At 39.3% G+C, this 11,478-nt stretch overlaps 1 gene segment (V, D, J or C); it reads right to left on the bottom strand.

Annotated features, from left to right (window-relative positions):
• Positions 1-690: 690 nt before the first annotated feature.
• Positions 691-1,309, bottom strand: LOC311140084 (Ig lambda chain C region-like). The segment is given in 2 exons: positions 1,306-1,309; positions 691-1,007 (listed from the first exon to the last, which is right to left on the bottom strand).
• Between the last annotated feature and the right edge of the window lie 10,169 nt (positions 1,310-11,478).

Raw genomic sequence — 11,478 nt, 5'->3', positions numbered from 1 at the left:
TAGTATATAGACCTCTCCTGTTAATCTGTTAACATTGTAGTATCTAGACCTCTCCTGTTAATCTCTTAACATTGTAGTATCTAGACCTCTCCTGTTAATATGTTAACATTGTAGTATCTAGACCTCTCCTGTTAATCTTTTAACATTGTAGTATCTAGACCTCTCCTGTTAATATGTTAACATTGTAGTATATAGACCTCTCCTGTTAATATGTTAACATTGTAGTATCTTGTGTTAATATGAACTACTGGTTGATGACGTTGTGGTTTAAAGTGAGAACATAAATAACTAAGCAATGACATTTAGGTCTGATAGTTTTCAAACTGTCAACAAGGCTTTATGAATATATTTCTATATCATTCAACAACATTTAAGACTAATGTCTAATCATTGAAAGAGACAACAAAAACAAAAAATATTTGTTCCAAAGGAAAATGTTTATTTTCATCTATTAATCAAAGCATCAAAGCAAACATTCCTACAGTATCTAATAGTAATAAAACAGAACACATCACATCTAACACTGATACAACCTCAGTCCACAGAGATGATTGACACATGAACTCAAGCAAAGCCCTCTGTTAGTCTACATGTCAGTGATCAATCAGACAGAGAACATCTGATCTCAGAACAGAGTAAAAGCAGAGGAACCAGCAGCCTCTCTCCACAGGGGTGTGTGACTGAGGGGTCCTACCCAGAACAGTCAGCCCTCCTCAGGGTCTTGGTGACTGTAGTCTGGGATTTCTGCTGGGCTTCACAGGTCACCTCTCCTGCCTTGGTCCACTCCTGGGCAGTGAGAGTCAGGGTGCTGCTCCAGCTGTACAGGCCGTCCTTCTCCAGGACCCCGGGACTGGCCTCCTGCTTCTTGCTGGTCCCGTCCACTTTCCAGCTCAAGGTCCAGTCTGAGGGGAAGCCCTTGTTGTCCAGACACGTCAGTGTGGCTGTTGTTGTACTGGACAGCTCCTCACTAGAGGGGGCCAGGACAGTGAGGGTGGGGGCTCTGTTACCTGGAACAAACAGAACACATCAACTAAGTAACTACATCAAGTACAGCTACAGTAAGAAATGATCTTCAGCAAAGGACACATCAAAATAAAGTGAATTGGAAATGCCTTCTAAATATGAAAATAAAAGTTACATTGTTTAAAAGATGTGGAGAAAACACTTAAGTAACATGATACAAAGCACATTTATGAACCTAACAAGTATAAAGTGGTTAAAAAACTAGAGTTACTAGTCATATGGTGTCAGTTACACATGTCATACAGATATTGTTTAGGAATGGATCTGATCAGAATAGCCTACTCATATTAGTATTTGCAGAATTTGAGCATAAATTAATTTTAAATACGTATCAAACATGTTAGATCATGAAGTCAGTTTCAAACTGAGACCGTTTGTCTTTATAGTATCTGAAGATTATGCCTTTGTTAAATGGTTTTCATGAAGAAATGGAATGTGTTTATGTTAGTATCCAGAGGGAAGGTTTTAGGTGTAACGCCACATCCAGCAGACCGGAAGTGTCTCGGAGACTGGGGATTGGCCAGAAGAGGTCAGCTTCGTTGTTTATAAATAGGGGGGTTAGGCGAGGAAGACGTCAGAACGGCCATGGCAATCGGGGGAGCCGTTCTCCGGGTGTCATGTCACCTGTCATTTATGCTGTAACCTCGTGATTTTAATAAAAGCCTCTAACACGATGCAGCATAAAACGGACTCTTTGTTGACAGCAATAATGACCACCATTCATCAGATACGACATAATGGCGTCCAACGTGGGGCTGGGTTTGCGTCTCTTCCTTGTTTCAGTCAATCGCCGGGCTAACCTGCTCTGAAGCATGGCCAAAAAAAAAATGGTGAGTTTTTCTTACCGCTTCGGAGTTTGTTGGATTGGATATGACTTGTGTACACTGGAGAGATGTTCCATTACGACCTTGCCTCGGTGGCGTTATTGCGGTCGACTGGAGTCTGCTAAAATGTTATTTCATTGGTAACGGGTGACAATGATAATTTAGAGCATTAAGATAGATTTCATTGGTAACGGGTGACAATGAGGATTTAGAGCATTAAAATGTTATTTCATTGGTAACGGGTGGCAATGAGAAATTTAGGGGAAAAAAATGATAAGTTTATATTTCATTGGTAACGATAGGCAATGATAAGTTTATATTTCATTGGTAACGATAGGCAATGATAAGTTTATATTTCATTGGTAACGATAGGCAATGATACGTTTATATTTCATTGGTAACGATAGGCAATGATAAATTTATATTTCATTGGTAACGATAGGCAATGATAAATTTATGTTTTAAGGGAAGCGCAGGATATGTCTTTGTGTAATAGGCCGCAGTTAGCTAGAGGCTAAGGCTAATTCTTGAGTGTGAATCATGCTACATTGTACCTCGTGGCTAAATGCTAATGCTAAATGCTAATTGTGTTGTGTGTTACATGCTAACGTATCCTTAGAGGGCCATTGCGATGGATTCAAGCCTCTTAAACTTGTTTGTATGTGGTGGAACTGAAAGTTCTACGCAAATGTGAGCTCTGTTATGTGTAATTGTGTGAGTATAACGTATAAAATAGTGAAGCTGTAGCGTAATGCTATCGGTCTATTGTGTGGTAAGCATGGGCTTAAGGGGATGTGCGCATGCGTTTGATTTTACGGGGCTAAAAACTACGACATGTGGTCGCGCTGAGCCTACAAAACAAAATGGTTGGTTGAGGTCATAGGTCCCATTTGGGAGCTGCAGGGGCAGAGAGAAACACATGGACAAAGAGAAGATAGATTTTAGCACGATTATTCTAGTTTAAATTGCGGTTGGTTAAAGATGAAACTTGTTTTGTAACCTATTGAATTTATAAATTAGATATATGGTAGCGGATTATAATAAATTGAATTAAATGATTAAATAACGGATTAAAATAAAATAATGTTTTTGAGCGATCTATTTAGTTCTGAGTTTAGTCTTAGAGTGAATAATGTAGAACGAATGAATATTGAATGGTTGGAAATACTCAGTGATGGCATTAACTACTAAAAGCTGTTATTGTGTCTTTGTCCCTTGTCATGAGAGACAGGAGAGAGGGGGAGCGAGGAGATACAGGAAGTGATCACGTGACGCTGCAGAGGATCAAGTCAAAAAAAAAAAAAAGTTTTGAGACTGTTACAAGATATGTGATGTTATGACAATTTTACATAGGCTTGGCAAATGCTATTTCATTAAAAATTGCATTTTGGAAGATCTGTGTATCACTGGGGTTGGATTACAGATGTGTGGGGAATCGAAGACTGACATTCTTCTGTAAATTTATGATAATTATGGGTTATAGAGCAAGGGGTTACAGGCTTTGTTTATGGGTATTTTAGTCTGAAGATGACTAACTTGCATTTACTTGCATTTGATGGGTTGTGGTAAGATAGCCAACACTAATTGATAAATTGGTGACATAGGAATAAAAATTGATTTATTTGGATTTATTTGGAGTTGTTTATAGGGGAAAAATAGTAATCCTTTAATTAAAGTAGGGTTAGAAAGTAGTGTTAGGAAAACTAATGGCAGAAGTTAGTACACCTTTCTCACATACGGATTCAGCAAAAAGACACCCACCTTACGAGAAGAAAAAGTACAGCTTAGGGATGTTTATCCTCAGCTTTCAGTGATCATCCAGCAGGGTGATTATGGCATCAGAGATGAAGACGAATAATAGATAGAGGACAAGCAGAAACGACGATGAAGATGAATCCAGAACTCCAGAAGAAAGAAAATGTGATGTATGGAAGAGAAGAGTGAGGTTGAAGAAGATGAGGATGATGATGAAGAGGTTATGGGTGGATATGACTCTGTGATCAGAAGGAAGTTGGCAAGAGAGAAACGAAGAAGGATACACGAGATTTGATCTCTGATGAAAGTTGAACGAAGAAGGGGACAAGAGATTCGAGTTCTGATGAAGAAAGCGATGAAGATTTGGAGACGAAGGGGGGTGCATTGCTGAGAGCATCGATGAGAGAAGAAGAGAAAATAGCCAACAATTGAAGTAAAAACAACCGACCATTAGAAGGGATGGTGAATAGTGGAAAAACTTATCTGGGTTCAGCCTAAAGAGGTTAAACATCTCACTAATTGATAACGAATTAGGATAGGGATTTGAGGTAGTAAAACAGTGAATTACTCTTAAGGTACTAATCTGTCTGAAAAGTTAAAAGGGGTGACTATTATTCTGGGTTACATTCTTACACTAAGGGATTTCAGGCTAGGCTAAAAGGTGTTTAGTCGTTTTGCCAAGTCTGTGTGTAATGAGTCAGAAGCAGGTGGGGAACTTTCCCAATCACATATTCTAAAAATTTGGTGGTAAGGGATTTTGTGAAAAATCAGGGGGAAAAGTTGTAAATGTTATGAGAGAAAAGATTAGATTAAAATAAGTTAGGAGTAGATTAGGGTTGAAGGAACTCTGAGACAGTAAGCTAAGTTTCAAAGTTAGTAGTAAGACAGAGAGAGAAGTGGTGAATGACATTTTTAGAAGTTTAGTGGGAAGATATGGTAGGAGGTTAGATCTGTTAGGGGCAGATGCATTGAGAAAGTATGTGTTGCTGAATGATAAGAAAAGATTGAGGGTGATTGAGTATCTATAGTTACAGTTCTCAGCAGGGAGATCAAGGTAATTATAGGTGTATTTTGTGTAATCACAAGTTTGAAAGTCAGGGATTAGGGAAAGGACTGAGATTTGGGGAAAAAGTGACACTAGTGGTGATAGAGGGAAGTACAAGTAAAGAGTTCAAAGTCTTAGGGGAAAACTGGGGAAAATTAGGAGTAACTAAGGACATCAACACGTGAGTCTATTATAACAACAGTGAGAAGCAATTTAACTCTTTCAACATTGATAGTTATGAAAGCCATAAATATATCGCATTTGATTATAAGGGAACCAATACAGCACCAATTTTAGGGGGAAAAATACTTATTAGGGTTTAGGATGGGGACGTTTCTCCCATATGGAGAGATAATTATGGAGAATAAGTATTGTTAGCAGGACCAGGAGTAGAAGCTGTTGCACCTAGTCAAAGGAGGGATAGTTTGTACAACGATATGAAGTGGAAGAGGTTAGGAGTGACTGTTCACTTATTTGGCGTAATGTTACAGAGAAAGGTCAGGGAGAATATATGTATACTTATCTAGTGCAAGCATTAGAAGTTGTTCCGGTTAAGAATTATCGGTTAAAGGGCTATGTAATTCGTAAAGTGATGCCTATAATGGACGATTTGAAAGCTGTTGAAGCTTCCGCAGTCACCGAAGGAGTTCAGGAGGAGTAGATTACAGTAGTCACTCCAACAGTAGATAATACACAGAGGATAATGGGAACTGTTGCACTAGAAGTAATTAGGGTTGATACAGCAATTAAGTCAACTACTTTAATGGTAACTTTGGAAGGGATTAGTGATACGATGGCAATAGCAAAGGAGGGAGTATGACATCGACAACAACTTTTCTGAAATTAAATGGGGAATTTTAGACTCATGGGTTATGTTACGGATGGAGAGTGCTGTCAATGATAGTACGAATGGGGTTAAAATAGGAGAACAGATAGTAGTAGAGAGAATATAGATTCATCATGGAGGACAGGATGAGATCTTTGATTTTGATGACAGACAAGGAGAGGTATCTGATCAGTACCGCTCGTTCTTCTGTTGTGGAAATTAGAGATAGATTAACTCATTCTGTAAGATCAGTGAGGAATCTTGAGGGTCCATGTCTGTTGAGAATTCCAGCACCAAACATGTTAGACGGTCGCGCGGCCTCTATCAGGTATGGGTCAGTCTTATGCTTTGTCATGACTGTGGTATTAGCAACAGTCATTGACAGATAAAATAATGTCGTTGTCAGAACAGTGGTTTAAGCCTAGGTTTAAGTATTCTTGGTTAAATGAATTACCCTATGGGAATTGTTAAATGGGAAAGGAAAATCAGGTAACAACGGAAACCTGAAGTATTCAGGTGAAACATTGAGGGCTAAAAGTTGTTTTTGTTCTAATAAAACATATGAGGTAAAGGGTATGTTTATGGGAATATCAGATTGGGATGTTATATGATAACTTTGGATAAGCATGAACATAAGGTTAGAGATGACAAATATAATGTAATTTTTTATGGATCAGTTAGTAGGAACAGCAGGACTTTGATGGTTAAAGGATTAGCTTTTGTCTGACAATGTGGCTATGGGGAATTTTAGAGATATTTGGAGGGTTTGTGATGATAAAACGTATATATATTCTTATCCTATGGATGGATAGGATGTTGTTAATGTCAACGTTGAAGCTTCCATATGAGGCTTTTATTATTAAAAGAGGAGTAGCACCGAACACAGATCAATTTGAAACTAGAGTTCAAAATAGGATGAAAAGGGACATGTCATAGGCTTCAAGCCTATCATTGAAGGATAAGTTTAAGGGAGAAGGGGGGACTTTATTCATGGTATGGTGTAACATTTGGGAAGATCATAGTGATAAATATTAGTTATACTTTCAGATAATATCACTGGGGTTAAATAAGGGATGCATTTGGAAGACTTGGTTGCAAAATCAGTTTGGCCCAGTAGGGGCAGTGATGGGTCAGATTTTAGTTTCAGCTTTGATAACACTGTGTGATGTTTGTAATTTGTTACTGACCTTTGAGAAAGCTATGATATTGAGATAGGTTGGAGAGTGATTCCTGGAGACAACACTCAGATGCCGGTGTTGACTGTTCCTGATCTGGAGGAAGATGGATGGACTACTGATGGATAGATATCATTTTGATGATAAAAAAAAAAAAAAAAAAAATTCAATATTGGGGTGATGTTGGTATGATTTATGAATCAAAGGGGGGAATAGGTTTATGTGATTCATGCATCATTTATATATCAGTTTATATTCTTAGTTGATATTCATGTTTAATTTGAAAGGGTTGTTTTGCAAAAGATACTGTTTGGTCGTTTCTTTTCTTTTCATTCCAGAAGCATTTGGGAGAACATGTGGAGATTGAAATACTCAAACAAAGACAATATGAAGGGACAATATGACTGGAGGAGATGAAACAAGGAGGGTGTGGCTGATTTCATCATCAACAATCCATTCATCCAAGTCAAGACTACAGGGAGATGAAGTGTAGTGGACTACATTCCAGTGTCTGCAATGAAATATAGACATGTGTAATACATAATTGTGTAATAGTTTCAGGTATTAATTTTTGTAGAATGATGTTTGATGTTATTGAATACATGTGAGGATCTTAGATGTTTGTGTTTATTTCGTGAATGTTTAGGGACAGAGAGGCTAGGAAGGGAGAGATTCATTGTACGATCCGATGGGTTGACCAGCCGTACAGTGGATGTTTATGGATAGGATTTTGTTTGCAGGGGCTTACATGTGTATTTAATTGCATCATAGTTTCAAAATGCATTTACATGGTTTATGAGGTTATCTGGAGTACCGAGGTGGTTGCCTGGGGCAGAGGGACCGTGAGAGAATTTTACTGTCTTGATTGATGGATGGATATCTGAAAAGATGGCTGCCGGACAGTTTTTCGCTCTTACACTCCATAGAGATTTCTTCATATTTCATAGTAATGTATTCACACTTCATAAACAGTTATTGCATAGAAAGGTATTTACACTCTAGAGAAGAATGTTTTTGGTTTAATGTTAAAGATACTCAATAAGATAAATTGTTACTAGTCATAATCCTATTCTGTTTGTTTTCGAGACGTTTAGTTCGTCTCGAAGGGGGGAATATAGTATCTGAAGATTATGCCTTTGTTAAATGGTTTTCATGAAGAAATGGAATGTGTTTATGTTAGTATCCAGAGGGAAGGTTTTAGGTGTAACGCCACATCCAGCAGACCGGAAGTGTCTTGGAGACTGGGGATTGGCCAGAAGAGGTCAGCTTCGTTGTTTATAAATAGGGGGGTTAGGCGAGGAAGACGTCAGAACGGCCATGGCAATCGGGGGAGCCGTTCTCCGGGTGTCATGTCACCTGTCATTTATGCTGTAACCTCGTGATTTTAATAAAAGCCTCTAACACGATGCAGCATAAAACGGACTCTTTGTTGACAGCAATAATGACCACCATTCATCAGATACGACATCTTCACAGTAACAGTGAAGGCTACCATGAACACAATGCAACAATGATGCTTACTATATCCAATACTATTCAAATGTAATTTGAAAAACATCTAAAATATCTAAAATCAAAATATTTTAATAGAGAGAGAGTTTAGGAAAGTAAATACCACATTTTATCAGAAAGAAATATAAAGAGAGCTTGTTACTTACTTCCAACATCAAGTCTGGTGCCGCTACCAAAAGTCCACCACAGTGATACAATCCCTTTTACTGATCGTACAAAAACCTCCTGACCATTTGGCAAGCTGAATTTCTTTAGATTTTGTTTTAAATCATTGAATCTACTATGGTATGAATACTTGTCAAAGATGATTTTATCTTGTTCATTTGAAATAAAGTATTTTCTGTTTTGTTTTCCCCCAAATTTTGCAAAACCTACTGTTTATTGTACATTTCTTAAAAGGTGCAGTATGTTTATTCATACAACTCATCTAAAATGTAGACTAATCACTCTCATTGTTTGAAGGCAGGTCAAAGTTGATTAGATGTAATAACATTATATTCTAACTGGCCATTGTATATTTCCCCCAAGAATCATGTAAAAAAAGGTATGTTAAAAAATCCTCAATATCGAGGCTAAATTGATAGAGAAATTGAAAGACTACATCAAAAGGAAAATAAAAATGGTTAATTTTGTGTTTACTTACTTCCAACATCAAGTCTGGTGCCATTACCAAAAGTCCACCACAGTGATACAATCCCTATTACTGCTCGTACAAAAACCTCTCTGTGTTCAAATCAAAACAAATCAAATCAAATTTTATTGGCCACATGCCCCGAATACAACAGGTGCAGACATTACAGTGAAATGCTTACTTACAGCCCTTAACCAACAGTGCATTTATTTATTTGTATAAAAAAGTAAAATAAAACAACAACAACAAAGTGTTGAGAAAAAAAGAGCAGAATAAAATAACAGTAGGGAGGCTATATATACAGGGGGGTACCGGTGCAGAGTCAATGTGCGGGGACACCGGCTAATGAGGTAGTTGAAGTAATATGTACATGTGGGTAGAGTTAAAGTGACTATGCATAAATAATTAATGATAACAGAGTGGCGGAGGGGGGGGGGGGGGCAGTGCAAATAGTCCAGGTAGCCATGATTAGCTGTTCAGGAGTCTTATGGCTTGGGGGTAGAAGCTGATGAAAAGTATTTTGGACCTAGACTTGGCACTCCTGTACCGCTTGCCGTGCGGTAGCAGAAAGAACAGTCTATGACTAGGGTGGCTGGAGTCTTTGACAATTTTGAGGGTCTTCCTCTGACACCGCCTGGTATAGAGGTCCTGGATGGCAGAAAGCTTGGCCCCAGTGATGTACTGGGCCGTACGCAATACCCTCTGTAGTACCTTGCGGTCAGAGGCCGAGCAGTTGCCATACCAGGCGGTGATGCAACCAGTCAGGATGCTCTCGATGGTGCAGCTGTAGAATTTCTTGAGAATCTGAGGACCCATGCCAAATCTTTTCAGTCTCCTGAGGGGGAATAGGCTTTGTCGTGCCCTCTTCACGACTGTCTTGGTGTGTTTGGACCATGATAGTTCATTGGTGATGTGGACACCAAGGAACTTGAAGCTCTCAACCTGTTCCACTGCAGCCCCGTCGATGAGAATGGGGGCGTGCTCAGTCCTCTTTTTTTCCTGTAGTCCACAATCATCTCCTTTGTCTTGGTCATGTTGAGGGAGAGGTTGTTATCCTGGTACCACACTGCCAGGTCTCTGACCTCCTCCCTATAGGCTGTCTCATCATTGTCTGTGATCAGGCCTACCACTGTTGTGTCGTCGGCATACTTAATGATGGTGTTGGAATCGTGCCTGGCCATGCAGTCATGGGTGAACAGGGAGTACAGGAGGGGACTGAGCACGCACCCCTGAGGGTGTGTTGAGGATCAGTGTGGCAGATGTGTTGTTACCTACCCTTACCACCTGGGGTCGGCCCAGGAAGTCCAGGATCCAGTTGCAGAGGGAGGTGCTTAGTCCCAGGATCCTTAGCTTAGTGATGAGCTTTGAGGGCACTATGGTGTTGAATGCTGTGCTGTAGTCATTGAATAGCATTCTCACGTAGGTGTTCCTCTTGTCCAGGTGGGAAAGGGCAGTGTGGAGTGCAATAGAGATTGCATCATCTGTGGATCTGTTGGGGCGGTATGCAAATTGGACTGGGTCTAGGGTTTCTGGGCTAATGGTGTTGGTGTGAGCCATGACCAGCCTTTCAAAGCACTTCATGGCTACAGACATCAGTGCTACGGGTCGGTAGTCATTTAGGCAGGTTATCTTAGTGCTGTATTGACTCTTTGCCTGTTTGATGGTTCGTCGGAGGGCATAGAGGGATTTCTTATAAGCGTCCTGGTCAGAGTCCCACTCCTTGAAAGCGGCAGCTCTACCCTTTAGCTTAGTGCGGATGTTGCCTGTAATCCATGGCTTCTGGTTGGGGTATGTACGTATGGTCACTGTGGGGATGTGTTGTGATGCTGCAGCTGTGAAGATCACTCATACAGAAACATAATCAACACAAATACACTTTAACATCTTCCAGGTAGAACAAACACTTCATATTAGCTTTTTCTAGATAATACAAATATGAATTGTATCTTAAATCCAGATATGAGTATTTTTTCCTTCTTCTGTGTATCATTTGTTCTCCTAGTCTGTAGGTACAGTCCAGCATTAGATCCAGTGTTGCTAGTATTCCTCCATATTGTCCATATGAAAGACAACAGCAGCAGCAGTACTGATAGTGATTCATGTTGTATATTCCTTTATTAAATTTAACAGTGGTGGTAAAGTCACAGAGGACAGACAACACTACCAGAGGAATCCTACCAGCTTTAGTTTAGAGAAGTGTTCACTAACTGATTAGAGGAACTTACATGAGAGACCAAGCATGAGTGAACAGACAGTTCATTATATCTGATCACCATCAGAATAAAAATACAACGGTGGTGTGACATAAAAGCCATACATGAGTTATTTGAGTAGAAAGAGTAAACAGTTGCTGGTGTGACATAACATTTTCCACACATTAGTGATCTGTGTAAACCGTTTCTGTTCGATGTTATGAAAGCTAGCTCATGCAGGACAAAATACATTTGAATGATTGGAGCCTACTTGGAAACTGAAATAGATTTGAAACATAAATTTGCATAATTCATCTGACCTGTTTATATCCCTGTGAGTTTAACACTTCATGACTGAGAGCTGTCCTTCATGACAACAGAACCCACAACAACCATGACTTTTATCACCATCTTCATCTGGACACTTGCTTTCTGCTTTCAAGGTTAACATTTTCAGAAATTATTGTTGAAAATGATTTAAATCTACATCATCCA

This window comes from Coregonus lavaretus (assembly GCF_964263955.1).
Source record: "Coregonus lavaretus genome assembly, chromosome: 13".
In the NCBI taxonomy this organism is placed as follows: Eukaryota; Metazoa; Chordata; class Actinopteri; order Salmoniformes; family Salmonidae; genus Coregonus; species Coregonus lavaretus.
The sequence above is the reverse complement of the archived record's forward strand: the minus strand, read 5'-3'. Positions and strand labels throughout refer to the sequence as shown.